General features: G+C 46.0%; 10 non-coding genes across 10 annotated transcripts; all 10 read right to left on the bottom strand.

The window, feature by feature from the left end:
- Positions 1-174: 174 nt before the first annotated feature.
- TRNAL-CAG (transfer RNA leucine (anticodon CAG)) lies at positions 175-257 on the bottom strand. Its single transcript has one exon. It is a non-coding gene; the product is annotated as a tRNA-Leu (tRNA).
- Positions 258-1,383: 1,126 nt separating this feature from the next.
- TRNAL-CAG (transfer RNA leucine (anticodon CAG)) lies at positions 1,384-1,466 on the bottom strand. Its single transcript has one exon. It is a non-coding gene; the product is annotated as a tRNA-Leu (tRNA).
- Positions 1,467-6,243: 4,777 nt separating this feature from the next.
- Positions 6,244-6,326, bottom strand: TRNAL-CAG (transfer RNA leucine (anticodon CAG)). The gene has a single exon. It is a non-coding gene; the product is annotated as a tRNA-Leu (tRNA).
- A 1,131-nt stretch (positions 6,327-7,457) lies between these two features.
- Positions 7,458-7,540, bottom strand: TRNAL-UAG (transfer RNA leucine (anticodon UAG)). Its single transcript has one exon. It is a non-coding gene; the product is annotated as a tRNA-Leu (tRNA).
- A 2,348-nt stretch (positions 7,541-9,888) lies between these two features.
- TRNAL-CAG (transfer RNA leucine (anticodon CAG)) lies at positions 9,889-9,971 on the bottom strand. The gene has a single exon. It is a non-coding gene; the product is annotated as a tRNA-Leu (tRNA).
- A 1,131-nt stretch (positions 9,972-11,102) lies between these two features.
- Positions 11,103-11,185, bottom strand: TRNAL-CAG (transfer RNA leucine (anticodon CAG)). The gene has a single exon. It is a non-coding gene; the product is annotated as a tRNA-Leu (tRNA).
- Positions 11,186-13,532: 2,347 nt separating this feature from the next.
- Positions 13,533-13,615, bottom strand: TRNAL-CAG (transfer RNA leucine (anticodon CAG)). Its single transcript has one exon. It is a non-coding gene; the product is annotated as a tRNA-Leu (tRNA).
- A 3,561-nt stretch (positions 13,616-17,176) lies between these two features.
- On the bottom strand, positions 17,177-17,259 carry TRNAL-UAG (transfer RNA leucine (anticodon UAG)). Its single transcript has one exon. It is a non-coding gene; the product is annotated as a tRNA-Leu (tRNA).
- Positions 17,260-20,821: 3,562 nt separating this feature from the next.
- On the bottom strand, positions 20,822-20,904 carry TRNAL-UAG (transfer RNA leucine (anticodon UAG)). The gene has a single exon. It is a non-coding gene; the product is annotated as a tRNA-Leu (tRNA).
- Positions 20,905-24,466: 3,562 nt separating this feature from the next.
- Positions 24,467-24,549, bottom strand: TRNAL-CAG (transfer RNA leucine (anticodon CAG)). Its single transcript has one exon. It is a non-coding gene; the product is annotated as a tRNA-Leu (tRNA).
- Between the last annotated feature and the right edge of the window lie 343 nt (positions 24,550-24,892).

Raw genomic sequence — 24,892 nt, 5'->3', positions numbered from 1 at the left:
GATGCTGTGATTTCCTGCTTTAACGATTTACTGCGATTTAGCCAACTTCAGGCAATTAGTGCAAGCAATGGAAAATAGATCTTATCGATAATTTACAGAAACTGTTGACATTGTTTTTGATACGGTGCTTGGGAAAAAAAAGTCCAAAAATGTATCCACCTCGCAAAATACACTTGTCAGAAGTGGGATTTGAACCCACACCTCCAAGGGAGGCTGCGACCTGAACGCAGCGCCTTAGACCACTCGGCCATCCTGACACTCTTCACACCTCCCTCATGGCTCAATTTCGAGCGTATAAACCAAAATGAGTGCCATGTACTGAGTGAATGTTGTTTAATGTCCTCTGTATTTTCAATTCCAGACCTTCCTGCTCAGGGAAACAGTGGGATCTGAAGCTGATGAAGGAGAGAGGACATCCTGACAGTGAATCCGGTGGTGACTGCTACTAATTCTCAATCATCGACTACATGGGGTGTGGACATGCAGAAGTTTGAGCCAGTGCACATGGCCGGTGGTGACTGCTACTAATTCTCAATCATCTACTACAAGGGGTGTGGACATGCAGAATTTGGAGCCAGTTCAAGATTCAGATCAGGAGGTGCCTGGCTCCATACCAATCAACTCAGTGCCTCTGAGACAAGGACTTGAACGGTACAGTTTGAGTCCTCGACCGCCATGCTCAACGCGGCTGCAAGGATTCGGGGTGGATTGACTGAATGTGGCATTTCTTGTTGTGTACTATTCTTGTATACTGGATTAGTATAGTATCTTTTTTTTGAGCAGCTATGTTTGTTTTGTAACGGTTAAGGAGAAATGTTGTGTTCGTCATGGGCACGCCTATGATGCACACCAAGGGAGGTAGTGAGTGTTAGTCTCCCCCGAGTTTTGGAGTTGGATTGTGGGCGCGGTGACGTGGAACCGGAGAGAATAAAAGGTCAGGGAAGGTGTTCCTCCTGGCCAATGACTCTATATTATTCTCTGTGTATTTATAAAAACTTATCTGCGAAACAGGCACCGTGTGTGCACGATGCAACACACCCCTCCCATACCCTGAATACAGAAGTTAAAAACCAGCTGTGATTGGGACGCAGGGGACCCTGGTGCCACTGAACCTTCTGCACTGTGAACCTGCTGAACTATTGACAGCTGCGCTCTTGATATGTAGGGTCGAAACCTTTATCTCTGCCCCTCTATCACGATTTGTTGAAGATGCTGTGATTTCCCGCTTTACCGATTTACTGCGATTTAGCCAACTTCAGGAAATTAGTGCAAGCAACGGACAATAGATCTTATCGATAATTTACAGAAACTGTTGACATTGTTTTTGATACGGGTGCTTGGAAAAAAAAAGTCCAAAAATGTATCCACCTCGCAAAAGACACTTGTCAGAAGTGGGATTCGAACCCACGCCTCCAAAGGAGACTGCGACCTGAACGCAGCGACTTAGACCACTCGGCCATCCTGACACTCTTGACACTGCACTGATGGCTCAATTTCCAGCTTATAAGCCAAAATGAGTGCCATGTACTGAGTGAATGTTGTTTAATGTCCTCTGTATTTTCAATTCCAGACCTTCCTGCTCAGGGAAACAGTGGGATCTGAAGCTGATGAAGGAGAGAGGATGGATCATCCTGACAGTGGAACCTGTGGTGACTGCTACTAATTCTCAATCATCTACTACATGGGGTGTGGATATGCAGAATTTTGAGCCAGTGCATATGGCCGGTGGTGACTGCTACTAATTCTCAATCATCTACTACAGGGGGTGTGGACATGCAGAATTTGGAGCCAGTTCAAGATTCAGATCAGGAGGTGCCTGGCTCCATACCAATCAACTCAGTGCCTCTGAGACAAGGACTTGAACGGTACAGTTTGAGTCCTCGACCGCCATGCTCAACGCGGCTGCAAGGATTCGGGGTGGATTGACTGAATGTGGTATTTATTGTTGTGTACTATTCTTGTATACTGGATTAGTATAGTATCTTTTTTTTGAGCAGCTATGTTTGTTTTGTATTGGTTAAGGAGAAATGTTGTGTTCGTCATGGGCACGCCCATGATGCACACCAAGGGAGGTAGGGAGTGTTAGTCTCCCCCGAGTTTTGGAGTTGGATGGTAGGTGCGGTGATGTGGAATCGGAGAGAATAAAAGGTAGGGGAAGGTGTTCCTTGTGGCTAAAGACTCCATATTATTCTTTGTGTATTTATTAAAACTTCTCTGCAAAACAGGCACTGTGTGTGCACGACGCAACACCCCCACCCCTCCATCCCGTGAATACAGAAGTTAAAAACCAGCTGTGATTGGGACGCAGGGGACCCTGGTGCCACTGAACCTTTTGCACTGTGAACCTGCTGAACTATTGACAGCTGCGCTTTTGATATGTAGGGTCGAAACCTTTATCTCGGCCCCTCTATCACGATTTGTTGAAGATGCTGTGATTTCCTGTTTTACCGATTTACTGCGATTTAGCCAACTTCAGGCAATTAGTGCAAGCAATGGAAAATAGATCTTATCGATAATTTACAGAAACTGTTGACATTGTTTTTGATACGGTGCTTGGGAAAAAAAAGTCCAAAAATGTATCCACCTCGCAAAATACACTTGTCAGAAGTGGGATTTGAACCCACACCTCCAAGGGAAGCTGCGACCTGAACGCAGCGCCTTAGACCACTCGGCCATCCTGACACTCTGCACACCTCCCTCATGGCTCAATTTCGAGCGTATAAACCAAAATGAGTGCCATGTACTGAGTGAATGTTGTTTAATGTCCTCTGTATTTTCAATTCCAGACCTTCCTGCTCAGGGAAACAGTGGGATCTGAAGCTGATGAAGGAGAGAGGATGGATCATCCTGACAGTGAATCCGGTGGTGACTGCTACTAATTCTCAATCATCGACTACATGGGGTGTGGACATGCAGAAGTTTGAGCCAGTGCACATGGCCGGTGGTGACTGCTACTAATTCTCAATCATCTACTACAAGGGGTGTGGACATGCAGAATTTGGAGCCAGTTCAAGATTCAGATCAGGAGGTGCCTGGCTCCATACCAATCAACTCAGTGCCTCTGAGACAAGGACTTGAACGGTACAGTTTGAGTCCTCGACCGCCATGCTCAACGCGGCTGCAAGGATTCGGGGTGGATTGACTGAATGTGGCATTTCTTGTTGTGTACTATTCTTGTATACTGGATTAGTATAGTATCTTTTTTTGAGCAGCTATGTTTGTTTTGTATTGGTTAAGGAGAAATGTTGTGTTCGTCATGGGCACGCCTATGATGCACACCAAGGGAGGTAGGGAGTGTTAGTCTCCCCCGAGTTTTGGAGTTGGATGGTAGGCGCGATGACGTGGAACCGGAGAGAATAAAAGGTCAGGGAAGGTGTTCCTCGTGGCCAATGACTCTATATTATTCTCTGTGTATTTATTAAAACTTATCTGCGAAACCGGCACCGTGTGTGCACGATGCAACACACCCCTCCCATGCCCTGAATACAGAAGTTAAAAACCAGCTGTGATTGGGACGCAGGGGACCCTGGTGCCACTGAACCTTCTGCACTGTGAACCTGCTGAACTATTGACAGCTGCGCTCTTGATATGTAGGGTCGAAACCTTTATCTCTGCTCCTCTATCACGATTTGTTGAAGATGCTGTGATTTCCCGCTTTACCGATTTACTGCGATTTAGCCAACTTCAGGAAATTAGTGCAAGCAACGGACAATAGATCTTATCGATAATTTACAGAAACTGTTGACATTTTTTTGATACGGGTGCTTGGAAAAAAAAAGTCCAAAAATGTATCCACCTCGCAAAAGACACTTGTCAGAAGTGGGATTCAAACCCACGCCTCCACAGGAGGCTGCGACCTGAACGCAGCACCTAAGACCACTCGGCCATCCTGACACTCTTGACACTGCACTGATGGCTCAATTTCCAGCTTATAAACCAAAATGAGTGCCATGTACTGAGTGAATGTTGTTTAATGTCCTCTGTATTTTCAATTCCAGACCTTCCTGCTCAGGGAAACAGTGGGATCTGAAGCTGATGAAGGAGAGAGGATGGATCATCCTGACAGTGGATTCGGTGGTGACTGCTACTAATTCTCAATCATCTACTACATGGGGTGTGGACATGCTGAATTTTGAGCCAGTGCACATGGCCGGTGGTGACTGCTACTAATTCTCAATCATCTACTACAGGGGGTGTGGACATGCAGAATTTGGAGCCAGTTCAAGATTCAGATCAGGAGGTGCCTGGCTCCATACCAATCAACTCAGTGCCTCTGAGACAAGGACTTGAACGGTACAGTTTGAGTCCTCGACCGCCATGCTCAACGCGGCTGCAAGGATTCGGGGTGGATTGACTGAATGTGGCATTTCTTGTTGTGTACTATTCTTGTATACTGGTTTAGTATAGTATCTTTTTTTTGAGCAGCTATGTTTGTTTTGTATTGGTTAAGGAGAAATGTTGTGTTCGTCATGGGCACGCCTATGATGCACACCAAGGGAGGTAGGGAGTGTTATTCTCCCCCGAGTTTTGGAGTTGGATGGTAGGCGCGGTGACGTGGAACCGGAGAGAATAAAAGGTCAGGGAAGGTGTTCCTCGTGGCCAATGACTCTATATTATTCTCTGTGTATTTATTAAAACTTATCTGTGAAACAGGCACTGTGTGTGCACGATGCAACACACCCCTCCCATGCCCTGAATACAGAAGTTAAAAACCAGCTGTGATTGGGATGCAGGGGACCCTGGTGCCACTGAACCTTCTGCACTGTGAACCTGCTGAACTATTGACAGCTGTGCTTTTGATATGTAGGGTCGAAACCTTTATCTCGGCCCCTCTATCACGATTTGTTGAAGATGCTGTGATTTCCTGCTTTACCGACTTACTGCGATTTAGCCAACTTCAGGCAATTAGTGCAAGCAACGGACAATAGATCTTATCGATAATTTACAGAAACCGTTGACATTGTTTTTGATAAGGGTGCTTGGAAAAAAAAAGTCCAAAAATGTATCCACCTCGCAAAAGACACTTGTCAGAAGAGGGGTTTGCACCCACGTCTCCAAGGGAGACTGTGACGTGAATGCAGCACCTTAGACCACCCGGCCATCCTGACACTCTTGACACCAGACTGATGGATCAATTTCCAGCTTATAAACCAAAATGAGTGCCATGTACTGAGTGAATGTTATTTAATGTCCTCTGTATTTTCAATTCCAGACCTTCCTGCTCAGGGAAACAGTGGGATCTGAAGCTGATGAAGGAGAGAGGATGGATCATCCTGACAGTGGAACCTGTGGTGACTGCTACTAATTCTCAATCATCTACTACATGGGGTGTGGATTTGCAGAATTTTGAGCCAGTGCATATGGCCGGTGGTGACTGCTACTAATTCTCAATCATCTACTACAGGGGGTGTGGACATGCAGAATTTGGAGCCAGTTCAAGATTCAGATCAGGAGGTGCCTGGCTCCATACCAATCAACTCAGTGCCTCTGAGACAAGGACTTGAACGGTACAGTTTGAGTCCTCGACCGCCATGCTCAACGCGGCTGCAAGGATTTGGGGTGGATTGACTGAATGTGGTATTTATTGTTGTGTACTATTCTTGTATACTGGATTAGTATAGTATCTTTTTTTTGAGAAGCTATGTTTGTTTTGTATTGGTTAAGGAGAAATGTTGTGTTCGTCATGGGCACGCCCATGATGCACACCAAGGGAGGTAGGGAGTGTTAGTCTCCGCCGAGTTTTGGAGTTGGATGGTAGGTGCGGTGATGTGGAATCGGAGAGAATAAAAGGTAGGGGAAGGTGTTCCTCGTGGCTAAAGACTCCATATTATTCTTTGTGTATTTATTAAAACTTCTCTGCAAAACAGGCACTATGTGTGCACGACGCAACACCCCCACCCCTCCCATCCCCTGAATACAGAAGTTAAAAACCAGCTGTGATTGGGACGCAGGGGACCCTGGTGCCACTGAACCTTTTGCACTGTGAACCTGCTGAACTATTGACAGCTGCGCTTTTGATATGTAGGGTTGAAACCTTTATCTCGGCCCCTCTATCACGATTTGTTGAAGATGCTGTGATTTCCTGCTTTAACGATTTACTGCGATTTAGCCAACTTCAGGCAATTAGTGCAAGCAATGGAAAATAGATCTTATCGATAATTTACAGAAACTGTTGACATTGTTTTTGATACGGTGCTTGGGAAAAAAAAAGTCCAAAAATGTATCCACCTCGCAAAATACACTTGTCAGAAGTGGGATTTGAACCCACACCTCCAAAGGAGGCTGCGACCTGAACGCAGCACCTTAGACCACTCGGCCATCCTGACACTCTTCACACCTCCCTCATGGCTCAATTTCGAGCGTATAAACCAAAATGAGTGCCATGTACTGAGTGAATGTTGTTTAATGTCCTCTGTATTTTCAATTCCAGACCTTCCTGCTCAGGGAAACAGTGGGATCTGAAGCTGATGAAGGAGAGAGGATGGATCATCCTGACAGTGAATCCGGTGGTGACTGCTACTAATTCTCAATCATCGACTACATGGGGTGTGGACATGCAGAAGTTTGAGCCAGTGCACATGGCCGGTGGTGACTGCTACTAATTCTCAATCATCTACTACAAGGGGTGTGGACATGCAGAATTTGGAGCCAGTTCAAGATTCAGATCAGGAGGTGCCTGGCTCCATACCAATCAACTCAGTGCCTCTGAGACAAGGACTTGAACGGTACAGTTTGAGTCCTCGACCGCCATGCTCAACGCGGCTGCAAGGATTCGGGGTGGATTGACTGAATGTGGCATTTCTTGTTGTGTACTATTCTTGTATACTGGATTAGTATAGTATCTTTTTTTTGAGCAGCTATGTTTGTTTTGTATTGGTTAAGGAGAAATGTTGTGTTCGTCATGGGCACGCCTATGATGCACACCAAGGGAGGTAGGGAGTGTTAGTCTCCCCCGAGTTTTGGAGTTGGATTGTAGGCGCTGTGACGTGGAACCGGAGAGAATAAAAGGTCAGGGAAGGTGTTCCTCGTGGCCAATGACTCTATATTATTCTCTGTGTATTTATAAAAACTTATCTGCGAAACAGGCACCGTGTGTGCACGATGCAACACACCCCTCCCATGCCCTGAATACAGAAGTTAAAAACCAGCTGTGATTGGGACGCAGGGGACCCTGGTGCCACTGAACCTTCTGCACTGTGAACCTGCTGAACTATTGACAGCTGCGCTCTTGATATGTAGGGTCGAAACCTTTATCTCTGCCCCTCTATCACGATTTGTTGAAGATGCTGTGATTTCCCGCTTTACCGATTTACTGCGATTTAGCCAACTTCAGGAAATTAGTGCAAGCAACGGACAATAGATCTTATCGATAATTTACAGAAACTGTTGACATTGTTTTTGATACGGGTGCTTGGAAAAAAAAAGTCCAAAAATGTATCCACCTCGCAAAAGACACTTGTCAGAAGTGGGATTCGAACCCACGCCTCCAAAGGAGACTGCGACCTAAACGCAGCGCCTTAGACCACTCGGCCATCCTGACACTCTTGACACTGCACTGATGGCTCAATTTCCAGCTTATAAACCAAAATGAGTGCCTTGTACTGAGTGAATGTTGTTTAATGTCCTCTGTATTTTCAATTCCAGACCTTCCTGCTCAGGGAAACAGTGGGATCTGAAGCTGATGAAGGAGAGAGGATGGATCATCCTGACAGTGGATCCGGTGGTGACTGCTACTAATTCTCAATCATCTACTACATGGGGTGTGGACATGCTGCATTTTGAGCCAGTGCACATGGCCGGTGGTGACTGCTACTAATTCTCAATCATCTACTACAGGGGGTGTGGACATGCAGAATTTGGAGCCAGTTCAAGATTCAGATCAGGAGGTGCCTGGCTCCATACCAATCAACTCAGTGCCTCTGCGACAAGGACTTGAACGGTACAGTTTGAGTCCTCGACCGCCATGCTCAACGCGGCTGCAAGGATTCGGGGTGGATTGACTGAATGTGGCATTTCTTGTTGTGTACTATTCTTGTATACTGGTTTAGTATAGTATCTTTTTTTTGAGCAGCTATGTTTGTTTTGTATTGGTTAAGGAGAAATGTTGTGTTCGTCATGGGCACGCCTATGATGCACACCAAGGGAGGTAGGGAGTGTTATTCTCCCCCGAGTTTTGGAGTTGGATGGTAGGCGCGGTGACGTGGAACCGGAGAGAATAAAAGGTCAGGGAAGGTGTTCCTCGTGGCCCATGACTCTATATTATTCTCTGTGTATTTATTAAAACTTATCTGTGAAACAGGCACTGTGTGTGCACGATGCAACACACCCCTCCCATGCCCTGAATACAGAAGTTAAAAACCAGCTGTGATTGGGATGCAGGGGACCCTGGTGCCACTGAACCTTCTGCACTGTGAACCTGCTGAACTATTGACAGCTGTGCTTTTGATATGTAGGGTCGAAACCTTTATCTCGGCCCCTCTATCACGATTTGTTGAAGATGCTGTGATTTCCTGCTTTACCGATTTACTGCGATTTAGCCAACTTCAGGCAATTAGTGCAAGCAACGGACAATAGATCTTATCGATAATTTACAGAAACATTTGACATTGTTTTTGATAAGGGTGCTTGGAAAAAAAAAGTCCAAAAATGTATCCACCTCGCAAAAGACACTTGTCAGAAGAGGGGTTTGCACCCACGTCTCCAAGGGAGACTGTGACCTGAATGCAGCACCTTAGACCACCCGGCCATCCTGACACTCTTGACACCAGACTGATGGATCAATTTCCAGCTTATAAACCAAAATGAGTGCCATGTACTGAGTGAATGTTATTTAATGTCCTCTGTATTTTCAATTCCAGACCTTCCTGCTCAGGGAAACAGTGGGATCTGAAGCTGATGAAGGAGAGAGGATGGATCATCCTGACAGTGGAACCTGTGGTGACTGCTACTAATTCTCAATCATCTACTACATGGGGTGTGGATTTGCAGAATTTTGAGCCAGTGCATATGGCCGGTGGTGACTGCTACTAATTCTCAATCATCTACTACAGGGGGTGTGGACATGCAGAATTTGGAGCCAGTTCAAGATTCAGATCAGGAGGTGCCTGGCTCCATACCAATCAACTCAGTGCCTCTGAGACAAGGACTTGAACGGTACAGTTTGAGTCCTCGACCGCCATGCTCAACGCGGCTGCAAGGATTCGGGGTGGATTGACTGAATGTGGTATTAATTGTTGTGTACTATTCTTGTATACTGGATTAGTACAGTATCTTTTTTTTGAGCAGCTATGTTTGTTTTGTATTTGTTAAGGAGAAATGTTGTGTTCGTCATGGGCACGCCCATGATGCACACCAAGGGAGGTAGGGAGTGTTAGTCTCCCCCGAGTTTTGGAGTTGGATGGTAGGTGCGGTGATGTGGAATCGGAGAGAATAAAAGGTAGGGGAAGGTGTTCCTCGTGGCTAAAGACTCCATATTATTCTTTGTGTATTTATTAAAACTTCTCTGCAAAACAGGCACTGTGTGTGCACGACGCAACACCCCCACCCCTCCCATCCCCTGAATACAGAAGTTAAAAACCAGCTGTGATTGGGACGCAGGGGACCCTGGTGCCACTGAACCTTTTGCACTGTGAACCTGCTGAACTATTGACAGCTGCGCTTTTGATATGTAGGGTCGAAACCTTTATCTCGGCCCCTCTATCACGATTTGTTGAAGATGCTGTGATTTCGTGCTTTAACGATTTACTGCGATTTAGCCAACTTCAGGCAATTAGTGCAAGCAATGGAAAATAGATCTTATCGATAATTTACAGAAACTGTTGACATTGTTTTTGATACGGTGCTTGGGAAAAAAAAGTCCAAAAATGTATCCACCTCGCAAAATACACTTGTCAGAAGTGGGATTTGAACCCACACCTCCAAGGGAGGCTGCGACCTGAACGCAGCGCCTTAGACCACTCGGCCATCCTGACACTCTTCACACCTCCCTCATGGCTCAATTTCGAGCGTATAAACCAAAATGAGTGCCATGTACTGAGTGAATGTTGTTTAATGTCCTCTGTATTTTCAATTCCAGACCTTCCTGCTCAGGGAAACAGTGGGATCTGAAGCTGATGAAGGAGAGAGGATGGATCATCCTGACAGTGAATCCGGTGGTGACTGCTACTAATTCTCAATCATCGACTACATGGGGTGTGGACATGCAGAAGTTTAAGCCAGTGCACATGGCCGGTGGTGACTGCTACTAATTCTCAATCATCTACTACAAGGGGTGTGGACATGCAGAATTTGGAGCCAGTTCAAGATTCAGATCAGGAGGTGCCTGGCTCCATACCAATCAACTCAGTGCCTCTGAGACAAGGACTTGAACGGTACAGTTTGAGTCCTCGACCGCCATGCTCAACGCGGCTGCAAGGATTCGGGGTGGATTGACTGAATGTGGCATTTCTTGTTGTGTACTATTCTTGTATACTGGATTAGTATAGTTTTTTTTTTTTGAGCAGCTATGTTTGTTTTGTATTGGTTAAGGAGAAATGTTGTGTTCGTCATGGGCACGCCTATGATGCACACCAAGGGAGGTAGGGAGTGTTAGTCTCCCCCGAGTTTTGGAGTTGGATTGTAGGCGCGGTGACGTGGAACCGGAGAGAATAAAAGGTCAGGGAAGGTGTTCCTCCTGGCCAATGACTCTATATTATTCTCTGTGTATTTATAAAAACTTATCTGCGAAACAGGCACCGTGTGTGCACGATGCAACACACCCCTCCCATACCCTGAATACAGAAGTTAAAAACCAGCTGTGATTGGGACGCAGGGGACCCTGGTGCCACTGAACCTTCTGCACTGTGAACCTGCTGAACTATTGACAGCTGCGCTCTTGATATGTAGGGTCGAAACCTTTATCTCTGCCCCTCTATCACGATTTGTTGAAGATGCTGTGATTTCCCGCTTTACCGATTTACTGCGATTTAGCCAACTTCAGGAAATTAGTGCAAGCAACGGACAATAGATCTTATCGATAATTTACAGAAACTGTTGACATTGTTTTTGATACGGGTGCTTGGAAAAAAAAAGTCCAAAAATGTATCCACCTCGCAAAAGACACTTGTCAGAAGTGGGATTCGAACCAACGCCTCCAAAGGAGACTGCGACCTGAACGCAGCGCCTTAGACCACTCGGCCATCCTGACACTCTTGACACTGCACTGATGGCTCAATTTCCAGCTTATAAACCAAAATGAGTGCCATGTACTGAGTGAATATTGTTTAATGTCCTCTGTATTTTCAATTCCAGACCTTCCTGCTCAGGGAAACAGTGGGATCTGAAGCTGATGAAGGAGAGAGGATGGATCATCCTGACAGTGGAACCTGTGGTGACTGCTACTAATTCTCAATCATCTACTACATGGGGTGTGGATTTGCAGAATTTTGAGCCAGTGCATATGGCCGGTGGTGACTGCTACTAATTCTCAATCATCTACTACAGGGGGTGTGGACATGCAGAATTTGGAGCCAGTTCAAGATTCAGATCAGGAGGTGCCTGGCTCCATACCAATCAACTCAGTGCCTCTGAGACAAGGACTTGAACGGTACAGTTTGAGTCCTCGACCGCCATGCTCAACGCGGCTGCAAGGATTCGGGGTGGATTGACTGAATGTGGTATTTATTGTTGTGTACTATTCTTGTATACTGGATTAGTATAGTATCTTTTTTTTGAGCAGCTATGTTTGTTTTGTATTGGTTAAGGAGAAATGTTGTGTTCGTCATGGGCACGCCCATGATGCACACCAAGGGAGGTAGGGAGTGTTAGTCTCCCCCGAGTTTTGGAGTTGGATGGTAGGTGCGGTGATGTGGAATCGGAGAGAATAAAAGGTAGGGGAAGGTGTTCCTCGTGGCTAAAGACTCCATATTATTCTTTGTGTATTTATTAAAACTTCTCTGCAAAACAGGCACTGTGTGTGCACGACGCAACACCCCCACCCCTCCCATCCCCTGAATACAGAAGTTAAAAACCAGCTGTGATTGGGACGCAGGGGACCCTGGTGTCACTGAACCTTTTGCACTGTGAACCTGCTGAACTATTGACAGCTGCGCTTTTGATATGTAGGGTCGAAACCTTTATCTCGGCCCCTCTATCACGATTTGTTGAAGATGCTGTGATTTCCTGTTTTACCGATTTACTGCGATTTAGCCAACTTCAGGCAATTACTGCAAGCAATGGAAAATAGATCTTATCGATAATTTACAGAAACTGTTGACATTGTTTTTGATACGGTGCTTGGGAAAAAAAAGTCCAAAAATGTATCCACCTCGCAAAATACACTTGTCAGAAGTGGGATTTGAACCCACACCTCCAAGGGAGGCTGCAACCTGAACGCAGCGCCTTAGACCACTCGGCCATCCTGACACTCTGCACACCTCCCTCATGGCTCAATTTCGAGCGTATAAACCAAAATGAGTGCCATGTACTGAGTGAATGTTGTTTAATGTCCTCTGTATTTTCAATTCCAGACCTTCCTGCTCAGGGAAACAGTGGGATCTGAAGCTGATGAAGGAGAGAGGATGGATCATCCTGACAGTGAATCCGGTGGTGACTGCTACTAATTCTCAATCATCGACTACATGGGGTGTGGACATGCAGAAGTTTGAGCCAGTGCACATGGCCGATGGTGACTGCTACTAATTCTCAATCATCTACTACAAGGGGTGTGGACATGCAGAATTTGGAGCCAGTTCAAGATTCAGATCAGGAGGTGCCTGGCTCCATACCAATCAACTCAGTGCCTCTGAGACAAGGACTTGAACGGTACAGTTTGAGTCCTCGACCGCCATGCTCAACACGGCTGCAAGGATTCGGGGTGGATTGACTGAATGTGGCATTTCTTGTTGTGTACTATTCTTGTATACTGGATTAGTATAGTATCTTTTTTTGAGCAGCTATGTTTGTTTTGTATTGGTTAAGGAGAAATGTTGTGTTCGTCATGGGCACGCCTATGATGCACACCAAGGGAGGTAGGGAGTGTTAGTCTCCCCCGAGTTTTGGAGTTGGATGGTAGGCGCGATGACGTGGAACCGGAGAGAATAAAAGGTCAGGGAAGGTGTTCCTCGTGGCCAATGACTCTATATTATTCTCTGTGTATTTATTAAAACGTATCTGCGAAACCGGCACCGTGTGTGCACGATGCAACACACCCCTCCCATGCCCTGAATACAGAAGTTAAAAACCAGCTGTGATTGGGACGCAGGGGACCCTGGTGCCACTGAACCTTCTGCACTGTGAACCTGCTGAACTATTGACAGCTGCGCTCTTGATATGTAGGGTCGAAACCTTTATCTCTGCCCCTCTATCACGATTTGTTGAAGATGCTGTGATTTCCCGCTTTACCGATTTACTGCGATTTAGCCAACTTCAGGAAATTAGTGCAAGCAACGGACAATAGATCTTATCGATAATTTACAGAAACTGTTGACATTGTTTTTGATACGGGTGCTTGGAAAAAAAAAGTCCAAAAATGTATCCACCTCGCAAAAGACACTTGTCAGAAGTGGGATTCGAACCCACGCCTCCAAAGGAGACTGCGATCTGAACGCAGCGCCTTAGACCACTCGGCCATCCTGACACTCTTGACACTGCACGGATGGCTCAATTTCCAGCTTATAAACCAAAATGAGTGCCATGTACTGAGTGAATGTTGTTTAATGTCCTCTGTATTTTCAATTCCAGACCTTCCTGCTCAGGGAAACAGTGGGATCTGAAGCTGATGAAGGAGAGAGGATGGATCATCCTGACAGTGGATCCGGTGGTGACTGCTACTAATTCTCAATCATCTACTACATGGGGTGTGGACATGCTGAATTTTGAGCCAGTGCACATGGCCGGTGGTGACTGCTACTAATTCTCAATCATCTACTACAGGGGGTGTGGACATGCAGAATTTGGAGCCAGTTCAAGATTCAGATCAGGAGGTGCCTGGCTCCATACCAATCAACTCAGTGCCTCTGCGACAAGGACTTGAACGGTACAGTTTGAGTCCTCGACCGCCATGCTCAAGGTGGCTGCAAGGATTCGGGGTGGATTGACTGAATGTGGCATTTCTTGTTGTGTACTATTCTTGTATACTGGTTTAGTATAGTATCTTTTTTTTTAGCAGCTATGTTTGTTTTGTATTGGTTAAGGAGAAATGTTGTGTTCGTCATGGGCACGCCTATGATGCACACCAATGGAGGTAGGGAGTGTTAGTCTCCCCCGAGTTTTGGAGTTGGATGGTAGGCGCGGTGACGTGGAACCGGAGAGAATAAAAGGTCAGGGAAGGTGTTCCTCGTGGCCAATGACTCTATATTATTCTCTGTGTATTTATTAAAACTTATCTGTGAAACAGGCACTATGTGTGCACGATGCAACACACCCCTCCCATGCCCAGAATACAGAAGTTAAAAACCAGCTGTGATTGGGACGCAGGGGACCCTGGTGCCACTGAACCTTCTGCACTGTGAACCTGCTGAACTATGGACAGCTGTGCTTTTGATATGTAGGGTCGAAACCTTTATCTCGGCCCCTCTATCACCATTTGTTGAAGATGCTGTGATTTCCTGCTTTACCGATTTACTGCGATTTAGCCAACTTCAGGCAATTAGTGCAAGCAACGGACAATAGATCTTATCGATAATTTACAGAAACTGTTGCCATTGTTTTTGATAAGGGTGCTTGGAAAAAAAAGTCCAAAAAGGTATCCACCTCGCGAAGACACTTGTCCGAAGAGGGGTTTGAACCCACGTCTCCAAAGGAGACTGCAACCTGAACGCAGCGCCTTAGACCACCTGGCCATCCTGACACTCTTGACACCAGAGTGATGGCTCAATTTCCAGCTTATAAACCAAAATGAGTGCCATGTACTGAGTGAATGTTATTTAATGTCCTCTGTATTTTCAATTCCAGACCTTCCTGCTCAGGGAAACAGTGGGATCTGAAGCTGATGAAGGAGACAGGATGGACCATCCTGACAGTGGACCCTGTGGTGACTGCTACTAATTCTCAATCATCTACTACATGGGGTGTGGACTTGCAGAATTTTGAGCCAGTGCATATGGCCGGTGGTGACTGCTACTAATTCTCAATCATCTACTACAGGGGGTGTGGACATGCAGAATTTGGAGCCAGTTCAAGATTCAGATCAGGAGGTGCCTGGCTCCATACCAATCAACTCAGTGCCTCTGAGACAAGGACTTGAACGGTACAGTTTGAGTCCTCGACCGCCATGCTCAACGCGGCTGCAAGGATTCGGGGTGGATTGACTGAATGTGGTATTTATTGTTGTGTACTATTCTTGTATACTGGATTAGTATAGTATCTTTTTTTTGAGCAGCTATGTTTGTTTTGTATTGGTTAAGGAGAAATGTTGTGTTCGTCATGGGCACGCCCATGATGCACACCAAGGGAGGTAGGGAGTGTTAGTCTCCCCCGAGTTTTGGAGTTGGATGGTAGGTGCGGTGATGTGGAATCGGAGAGAATAAAAGGTAGGGGGAGGTGTTCCTCGTGGCCAAAGACTCCATATTATTCTTTGTGTATTTATTAAAACTTCTCTGCAAAACAGGCACTGTGTGTGCACGACGCAACAACCCCACCCCTCCCATCCCCTGAATACAGAAGTTAAAAACCAGCTCTGATTGGGACGCAGGGGACCCTGGTGCCACTGAACCTTCTGCACTGTGAACCTGCTGAACTATTGACAGCTGCGCTTTTGATATGTAGGGTCGAAACCTTTATCTCGGCCCCTCTATCACGATTTGTTGAAGATGCTGTGATTTCCTGCTTTACCGATTTACTGCGATTTAGCCAACTTCAGGCAATTAGTGCAAGCAACGGAAAATAGATCTTATCGATAATTTACAGAAACTGTTGACATTGTTTTTGATACGGTGCTTGGGAAAAAAAAAGTCCAAAAATGTATCCACCTCGCAAAATACACTTGTCAGAAGTGGGATTTGAACCCACACCTCCAAGGGAGGCTGTGACCTGAACGCAGCGCCTTAGACCACTCGGCCATCCTGACACTCTTCACACCTCCCTCATGGCTCAATTTCGAGCGTATAAACCAAAATGAGTGCCATGTACTGAGTGAATGTTGTTTAATGTCCTCTGTATTTTCAATTCCAGACCTTCCTGCTCAGGGAAACAGTGGGATCTGAAGCTGATGAAGGAGAGAGGATGGATCATCCTGACAGTGAATCCGGTGGTGACTGCTACTAATTCTCAATCATCGACTACATGGGGTGTGGACATGCAGAAGTTTGAGCCAGTACACATGGCCGGTGGTGACTGCTACTAATTCTCAATCATCTACTACAAGGGGTGTGGACATGCAGAATTTGGAGCCAGTTCAAGATTCAGATCAGGAGGTGCCTGGCTCCATACCAATCAACTCAGTGCCTCTGAGACAAGGACTTGAACGGTACAGTTTGAGTCCTCGACCGCCATGCTCAACGCGGCTGCAAGGATTCGGGGTGGATTGACTGAATGTGGCATTTCTTGTTGTGTATTATTCTTGTATACTGGATTAGTATAGTATCTTTTTTTTGAGCAGCTATGTTTGTTTTGTATTGGTTAAGGAGAAATGTTTTGTTCGTCATGGGCACGCCTATGATGCACACCAAGGGAGGTAGGGAGTGTTAGTCTCCCCCGAGTTTTGGAGTTGGATTGTAGGCGCTGTGACGTGGAACCGGAGAGAATAAAAGGTCAGGGAAGGTGTTCCTCGTGGCCAATGACTCTATATTATTCTCTGTGTATTTATAAAAACTTATCTGCGAAACAGGCACCGTGTGTGCACGATGCAACACACCCCTCCCATGCCCTGAATACAGAAGTTAAAAACCAGCTGTGATTGGGACGCAGGGGACCCTGGTGCCACTGAACCTTCTGCACTGTGAACCTGCTGAACTATTGACAGCTGCGCTCTTGATATGTAGGGTCGAAACCTTTATCTCTGCCCCTCTATCACGATTTGTTGAAGATGCTGTGATTTCCCGCTTTACCGATTTACTGCGATTTAGCCAACTTCAGGAAATTAGTGCAAGCAACGGACAATAGATCTTATCGATAATTTACAGAAACTGTTGACATTGTTTTTGATACGGGTGCTTGGAAAAAAAAAGTCCAAAAATGTATGCACCTCGCAAAAGACACTTGTCAGAAGTGGGATTCGAACCCACGCCTCCAAAGGAGACTGCGACCTAAACGCAGCGCCTTAGACCACTCGGCCATCCTGACACTCTTGACACTGCACTGATGGCTCAATTTCCAGCTTATAAACCAAAATGAGTGCCTTGTACTGAGTGAATGTTGTTTAATGTCCTCTGTATTTTCAATTCCAGACCTTCCTGCTCAGGGAAACAGTGGGATCTGAAGCTGATGAAGGAGAGAGGATGGATCATCCTGACAGTGGATCCGGTGGTGACTGCTACTAATTCTCAATCATCTACTACATGGGGTGTGGACATGCTGAATTTTGAGCCAGTGCACATGGCCGGTGGTGACTGCTACTAATTCTCAATCATCTACTACAGGGGGTGTGGACATGCAGAATTTGGAGCCAGTTCAAGATTCAGATCAGGAGGTGCCTGGCTCCATACCAATCAACTCAGTGCCTCTGCGACAAGGACTTAACCGGTACAGTTTGAGTCCTCGACCGCCATGCTCAACGCGGCTGCAAGGATTCGAGGTGGATTGACTGAATGTGGCATTTCTTTTTTGTGTACTATTCTTGTATACTGGTTTAGTATAGTATCTTTTTTTTGAGCAGCTATGTTTGTTTTGTATTGGTTAAGGAGAAATGTTGTGTTCGTCATGGGCACGCCTATGATGCACACCAATGGAGGTAGGGAGTGTTAGTCTCCCCCGAGTTTTGGAGTTGGATGGTAGGCGCGGTGACGTGGAACCGGAGAGAATAAAAGGTCAGGGAAGGTGTTCCTCGTGGCCAATGACTCTATATTATTCTCTGTGTATTTATTAAAACTTATCTGTGAAACAGGCACTATGTGTGCACGATGCAACACACCCCTCCCATGCCCAGAATACAGAAGTTAAAAACCAGCTGTGATTGGGACGCAGGGGACCCTGGTGCCACTGAACCTTCTGCACTGTGAACCTGCTGAACTATGGACAGCTGTGCTTTTGATATGTAGGGTCGAAACCTTTATCTCAGCCCCTCTATCACCATTTGTTGAAGATGCTGTGATTTCCTGCTTTACCGATTTACTGCGATTTAGCCAACTTCAGGCAATTAGTGCAAGCAACGGACAATAGATCTTATCGATAATTTACAGAAACTGTTGCCATTGTTTTTGATAAGGGTGCTTGGAAAAAAAAGTCCAAAAAGGTATCCACCTCGCGAAGACACTTGTCAGAAGAGGGGTTTGAACCCACGTCTCCAAGGGAGACTGTGACCTGAATGCAGCACCTTAGACCACCTGGCCATCCTGACACTCTTGACACCAGAGTGATGGCTCAATTTCCAGCTTATAAACCAAAATGAGTGCCATGTACTGAGTGAATGTTATTTAATGTCCTCTGTATTTTCAATTCCAGACCTTCCTGCTCAGGGAAACAGTGGGATCTGAAGCTGATGAAGGAGACAGGATGGACCATCCTGACAGTGGACCCTGTGGTGACTGCTACTAATTCTCAATCATCTACTACATGGGGTGTGGACTTGCAGAATTTTGTGCCAGTGCATATGGCCGGTGGTGACTGCTACTAATTCTCAATCATCTACTACAGGGGGTGTGGACATGCAGAATTTGGAGCCAGTTCAAGATTCAGATCAGGAGGTGCCTGGCTCCATACCAATCAACTCAGTGCCTCTGAGACAAGGACTTGAACGATACAGTTTGAGTCCTCGACCGCCATGCTCAATGCGGCTGCAAGGATTCGGGGTGGATTGACTGAATGTGGTATTTATTGTTGTGTACTATTCTTGTATACTGGATTAGTATAGTATCTTTTTTTTGAGCAGCTATGTTTGTTTTGTATTGGTTAAGGAGAAATGTTGTGTTCGTCATGGGCACGCCCATGATGCACACCAAGGGAGGTAGGGAGTGTTAGTCTCCCCCGAGTTTTGGAGTTGGATGGTAGGTGCGGTGATGTGGAATCGGAGAGAATAAAAGGTAGGGGAAGGTGTTCCTCGTGGCCAAAGACTCCATATTATTCTTTGTGTATTTATTAAAACTTCTCTGCAAAACAGGCACTGTGTGTGCACGACGCAACAACCCCACCCCTCCCATCCCCTGAATACAGAAGTTAAAAACCAGCTCTGATTGGGACGCAGGGGACCCTGGTGCCACTGAACCTTCTGCACTGTGAACCTGCTGAACTATTGACAGCTGCGCTTTTGATATGTAGGGTCGAAACCTTTATCTCGGCCCCTCTATCACGATTTGTTGAAGATGCTGTGATTTCCTGCTTTACCGATTTACTGCGATTTAGCCAACTTCAGGCAATTAGTGCAAGCAACGGAAAATAGATCTTATCGATAATTTACAGAAACTGTTGACATTGTTTTTGATACGGTGCTTGGGAAAAAAAAAGTCCAAAAATGTATCCACCTCGCAAAATACACTTGTCAGAAGTGGGATTTGAACCCACACCTCCAAGGGAGGCTGCAACCTGAACGCAGCGCCTTAGACCACTCGGCCATCCTGACACTCTTCACACCTCCCTCATGGCTCAATTTCGAGCGTATAAACCAAAATGAGTGCCATGTACTGAGTGAATGTTGTTTAATGTCCTCTGTATTTTCAATTCCAGACCTTCCTGCTCAGGGAAACAGTGGGATCTGAAGCTGATGAAGGAGAGAGGATGGATCATCCTGACAGTGAATCCGGTGGTGACTGCTACTAATTCTCAATCATCAACTACATGGGGTGTGGACATGCAGAAGTTTGAGCCAGTGCACATGGCCGGTGGTGACTGCTACTAATTCTCAATCATCTACTACAAGGGGTGTGGACATGCAGAATTTGGAGCCAGTTCAAGATTCAGATCAGGAGGTGCCTGGCTCCATACCAATCAACTCAGTGCCTCTGAGACAAGGACTTGAACGGTACAGTTTGAGTCCTCGACCGCCATGCTCAACGCGGCTGCAAGGATTCGGGGTGGATTGACTGAATGTGGCATTTCTTGTTGTGTACTATTCTTGTATACTGGATTAGTATAGTATCTTTTTTTTGAGCAGCTATGTTTGTTTTGTATTGGTTAAGGAGAAATGTTGTGTTCGTCATGGGCACGCCTATGATGCACACCAAGGGAGGTAGGGAGTGTTAGTCTCCCCCGAGTTTTGGAGTTGGATTGTAGGCGCTGTGACGTGGAACCGGAGAGAATAAAAGGTCAGGGAAGGTGTTCCTCGTGGCCAATGACTCTATATTATTCTCTGTGTATTTATAAAAACTTATCTGCGAAACAGGCACCGTGTGTGCACGATGCAACACACCCCTCCCATGCCCTGAATACAGAAGTTAAAAACCAGCTGTGATTGGGACGCAGGGGACCCTGGTGCCACTGAACCTTCTGCACTGTGAACCTGCTGAACTATTGACAGCTGCGCTCTTGATATGTAGGGTCGAAACCTTTATCTCTGCCCCTCTATCACGATTTGTTGAAGATGCTGTGATTTCCCGCTTTACCGATTTACTGCGATTTAGCCAACTTCAGGAAATTAGTGCAAGCAACGGACAATAGATCTTATTGATAATTTACAGAAACTGTTGACATTGTTTTTGATACGGGTGCTTGGAAAAAAAAAGTCCAAAAATGTATCCACCTCGCAAAAGACACTTGTCAGAAGTGGGATTCGAACCCACGCCTCCAAAGGAGACTGCGACCTAAACGCAGTGCCTTAGACCACTCGGCCATCCTGACACTCTTGACACTCCACTGATGGCTCAATTTCCAGCTTATAAACCAAAATGAGTGCCTTGTACTGAGTGAATGTTGTTTAATGTCCTCTGTATTTTCAATTCCAGACCTTCCTGCTCAGGGAAACAGTGGGATCTGAAGCTGATGAAGGAGAGAGGATGGATCATCCTGACAGTGGATCCGGTGGTGACTGCTACTAATTCTCAATCATCTACTACATGGGGTGTGGACATGCTGAATTTTGAGCCAGTGCACATGGCCGGTGGTGACTGCTACTAATTCTCAATCATCTACTACAGGGGGTGTGGACATGCAGAATTTGGAGCCAGTTCAAGATTCAGATCAGGAGGTGCCTGGCTCCATACCAATCTACTCAGTGCCTCTGCGACAAGGACTTGAACGGTACAGTTTGAGTCCTCGACCGCCATGCTCAACGCGGCTGCAAGGATTCGGGGTGGATTGACTGAATGTGGCATTTCTTGTTGTGTACTATTCTTGTATACTGGTTTAGTATAGTATCTTTTTTTTGAGCAGCTATGTTTGTTTTGTATTGGTTAAGGAGAAATGTTGTGTTCGTCATGGGCACGCCTATGATGCACACCAAGGGAGGTAGGGAGTGTTATTCTCCCCCGAGTTTTGGAGTTGGATGGTAGGCGCGGTGACGTGGAACCGGAGAGAATAAAAGGTCAGGGAAGGTGTTCCTCGTGGCCAATGACTCTATATTATTCTCTGTGTATTTATTAAAACTTATCTGTGAAACAGGCACTGTGTGTGCACGATGCAACACACCCCTCCCATGCCCTGAATACAGAAGTTAAAAACCAGCTGTGATTGGGATGCAGGGGACCCTGGTGCCACTGAACCTTCTGCACTGTGAACCTGCTGAACTATTGACAGCTGTGCTTTTGATATGTAGGGTCGAAACCTTTATCTCGGCCCCTCTATCACGATTTGTTGAAGATGCTGTGATTTCCTGCTTTACCGATTTACTGCGATTTAGCCAACTTCAGGCAATTAGTGCAAGCAACGGACAATAGATCTTATCGATAATTTACAGAAACCGTTGACATTGTTTTTGATAAGGGTGCTTGGAAAAAAAAAGTCCAAAAATGTATCCACCTCGCAAAAGACACTTGTCAGAAGAGGGGTTTGCACCCACGTCTCCAAGGGAGACTGTGACCTGAATGCAGCACCTTAGACCACCCGGCCATCCTGACACTCTTGACACCAGACTGATGGATCAATTTCCAGCTTATAAGCCAAAATGAGTGCCATGTACTGAGTGAATGTTATTTAATGTCCTCTGTATTTTCAATTCCAGACCTTCCTGCTCAGGGAAACAGTGGGATCTGAAGCTGATGAACGAGAGAGGATGGATCATCCTGACAGTGGAACCTGTGGTGACTGCTACTAATTCTCAATCATCTACTACATGGGGTGTGGATTTGCAGAATTTTGAGCCAGTGCATATGGCCGGTGGTGACTGCTACTAATTCTCAATCATCTACTACAGGGGGTGTGGACATGCAGAATTTGGAGCCAGTTCAAGATTCAGATCAGGAGGTGCCAGGCTCCATACCAATCAACTCAGTGCCTCTGAGACAAGGACTTGAACGGTACAGTTTGAGTCCTCGACCGCCATGCTCAACGCGGCTGCAAGGATTCGGGGTGGATTGACTGAATGTGGTATTTATTGTTGTGTACTATTCTTGTATACTGGATTAGTATAGTATCTTTTTTTTGAGCAGCTATGTTTGTTTTGTATTGGTTAAGGAGAAATGTTGTGTTCGTCATGGGCACGCCCATGATGCACACCAAGGGAGGTAGGGAGTGTTAGTCTCCCCCGAGTTTTGGAGTTGGATGGTAGGTGCGGTGATGTGGAATCGGAGAGAATAAAAGGTAGGGGAAGGTGTTCCTCGTGGCTAAAGACTCCATATTATTCTTTGTGTATTTATTAAAACTTCTCTGCAAAACAGGCACTGTGTGTGCACAACGCAACACCCCCACCCCTCCCATCCCCTGAATACAGAAGTTAAAAACCAGCTGTGATTGGGACGCAGGGGACCCTGGTGCCACTGAACCTTTTGCACTGTGAACCTGCTTTACTATTGACAGCTGCGCTTTTGATATGTAGGGTCGAAACCTTTATCTCGGCCCCTCTATCACGATTTGTTGAAGATGCTGTGATTTCCTGCTTTAACGATTTACTGCGATTTAGCCAACTTCAGGCAATTAGTGCAAGCAATGGAAAATAGATCTTATCGATAATTTACAGAAACTGTTGACATTGTTTTTGATACGGTGCTTGGGAAAAAAAAGTCCAAAAATGTATCCACCTCGCAAAATACACTTGTCAGAAGTGGGATTTGAACCCACACCTCCAAGGGAGGCTGTGACCTGAACGCAGCGCCTTAGACCACTCGGCCATCCTGACACTCTTCACACCTCCCTCATGGCTCAATTTCGAGCGTATAAACCAAAATGAGTGCCATGTACTGAGTGAATGTTGTTTAATGTCCTCTGTATTTTCAATTCCAGACCTTCCTGCTCAGGGAAACAGTGGGATCTGAAGCTGATGAAGGAGAGAGGATGGATCATCCTGACAGTGAATCCGGTGGTGACTGCTACTAATTCTCAATCATCGACTACATGGGGTGTGGACATGCAGAAGTTTGAGCCAGTGCACATGGCCGGTGGTGACTGCTACTAATTCTCAATCATCTACTACAAGGGGTGTGGACATGCAGAATTTGGAGCCAGTTCAAGATTCAGATCAGGAGGTGCCTGGCTCCATACCAATCAACTCAGTGCCTCTGAGACAAGGACTTGAACGGTCCAGTTTGAGTCCTCGACCGCCATGCTCAACGCGGCTGCAAGGATTCGGGGTGGATTGACTGAATGTGGCATTTCTTGTTGTGTACTATTCTTGTATACTGGATTAGTATAATATCTTTTTTTTGAGCAGCTATGTTTGTTTTGTATTGGTTAAGGAGAAATGTTGTGTTCGTCATGGGCACGCCTATGATGCACACCAAGGGAGGTAGGGAGTGTTAGTCTCCCCCGAGTTTTGGAGTTGGATTGTAGGCGCGGTGACGTGGAACCGGAGAGAATAAAAGATCAGGGAAGGTGTTCCTCGTGGCCAATGACTCTATATTATTCTCTGTGTATTTATAAAAACTTATCTGCGAAACAGGCACCGTGTGTGCACGATGCAACACACCCCTCCCATACTCTGAATACAGAAGTTAAAAACCAGCTGTGATTGGGACGCAGGGGACCCTGGTGCCACTGAACCTTCTGCACTGTGAACCTGCTGAACTATTGACAGCTGCGCTCTTGATATGTAGGGTCGAAACCTTTATCTCTGCCCCTCTATCACGATTTGTTGAAGATGCTGTGATTTCCCGCTTTACCGATTTACTGCGATTTAGCCAACTTCAGGAAATTAGTGCAAGCAACGGACAATAGATCTTATCGATAATTTACAGAAACTGTTGACATTGTTTTTGATACGGGTGCTTGGAAAAAAAAAGTCCAAAAATGTATCCACCTCGCAAAAGACACTTGTCAGAAGTGGGATTCGAACCCACGCCTCCAAAGGAGACTGCGATCTGAACGCAGCGCCTTAGACCACTCGGCCATCCTGACACTCTTGACACTGCACTGATGGCTCAATTTCCAGCTTATAAACCAAAATGAGTGCCATGTACTGAGTGAATGTTGTTTAATGTCCTCTGTATTTTCAATTCCAGACCTTCCTGCTCAGGGAAACAGTGGGATCTGAAGCTGATGAAGGAGAGAGGATGGATCATCCTGACAGTGGAACCTGTGGTGACTGCTACTAATTCTCAATCATCTACTACATGGGGTGTGGACATGCTGAATTTTGAGCCAGTGCACATGGCCGGTGGTGACTGCTACTAATTCTCAATCATCTACTACAGGGGGTGTGGACATGCAGAATTTGGAGCCAGTTCAAGATTCAGATCAG

This window comes from Pleurodeles waltl, unplaced genomic scaffold, assembly GCF_031143425.1.
Source record: "Pleurodeles waltl isolate 20211129_DDA unplaced genomic scaffold, aPleWal1.hap1.20221129 scaffold_39, whole genome shotgun sequence".
Lineage (NCBI taxonomy): Eukaryota > Metazoa > Chordata > Amphibia > Caudata > Salamandridae > Pleurodeles > Pleurodeles waltl.
Note: the sequence above shows the minus strand (reverse complement) of the source record. Positions and strands in the feature narration are given on the sequence as shown.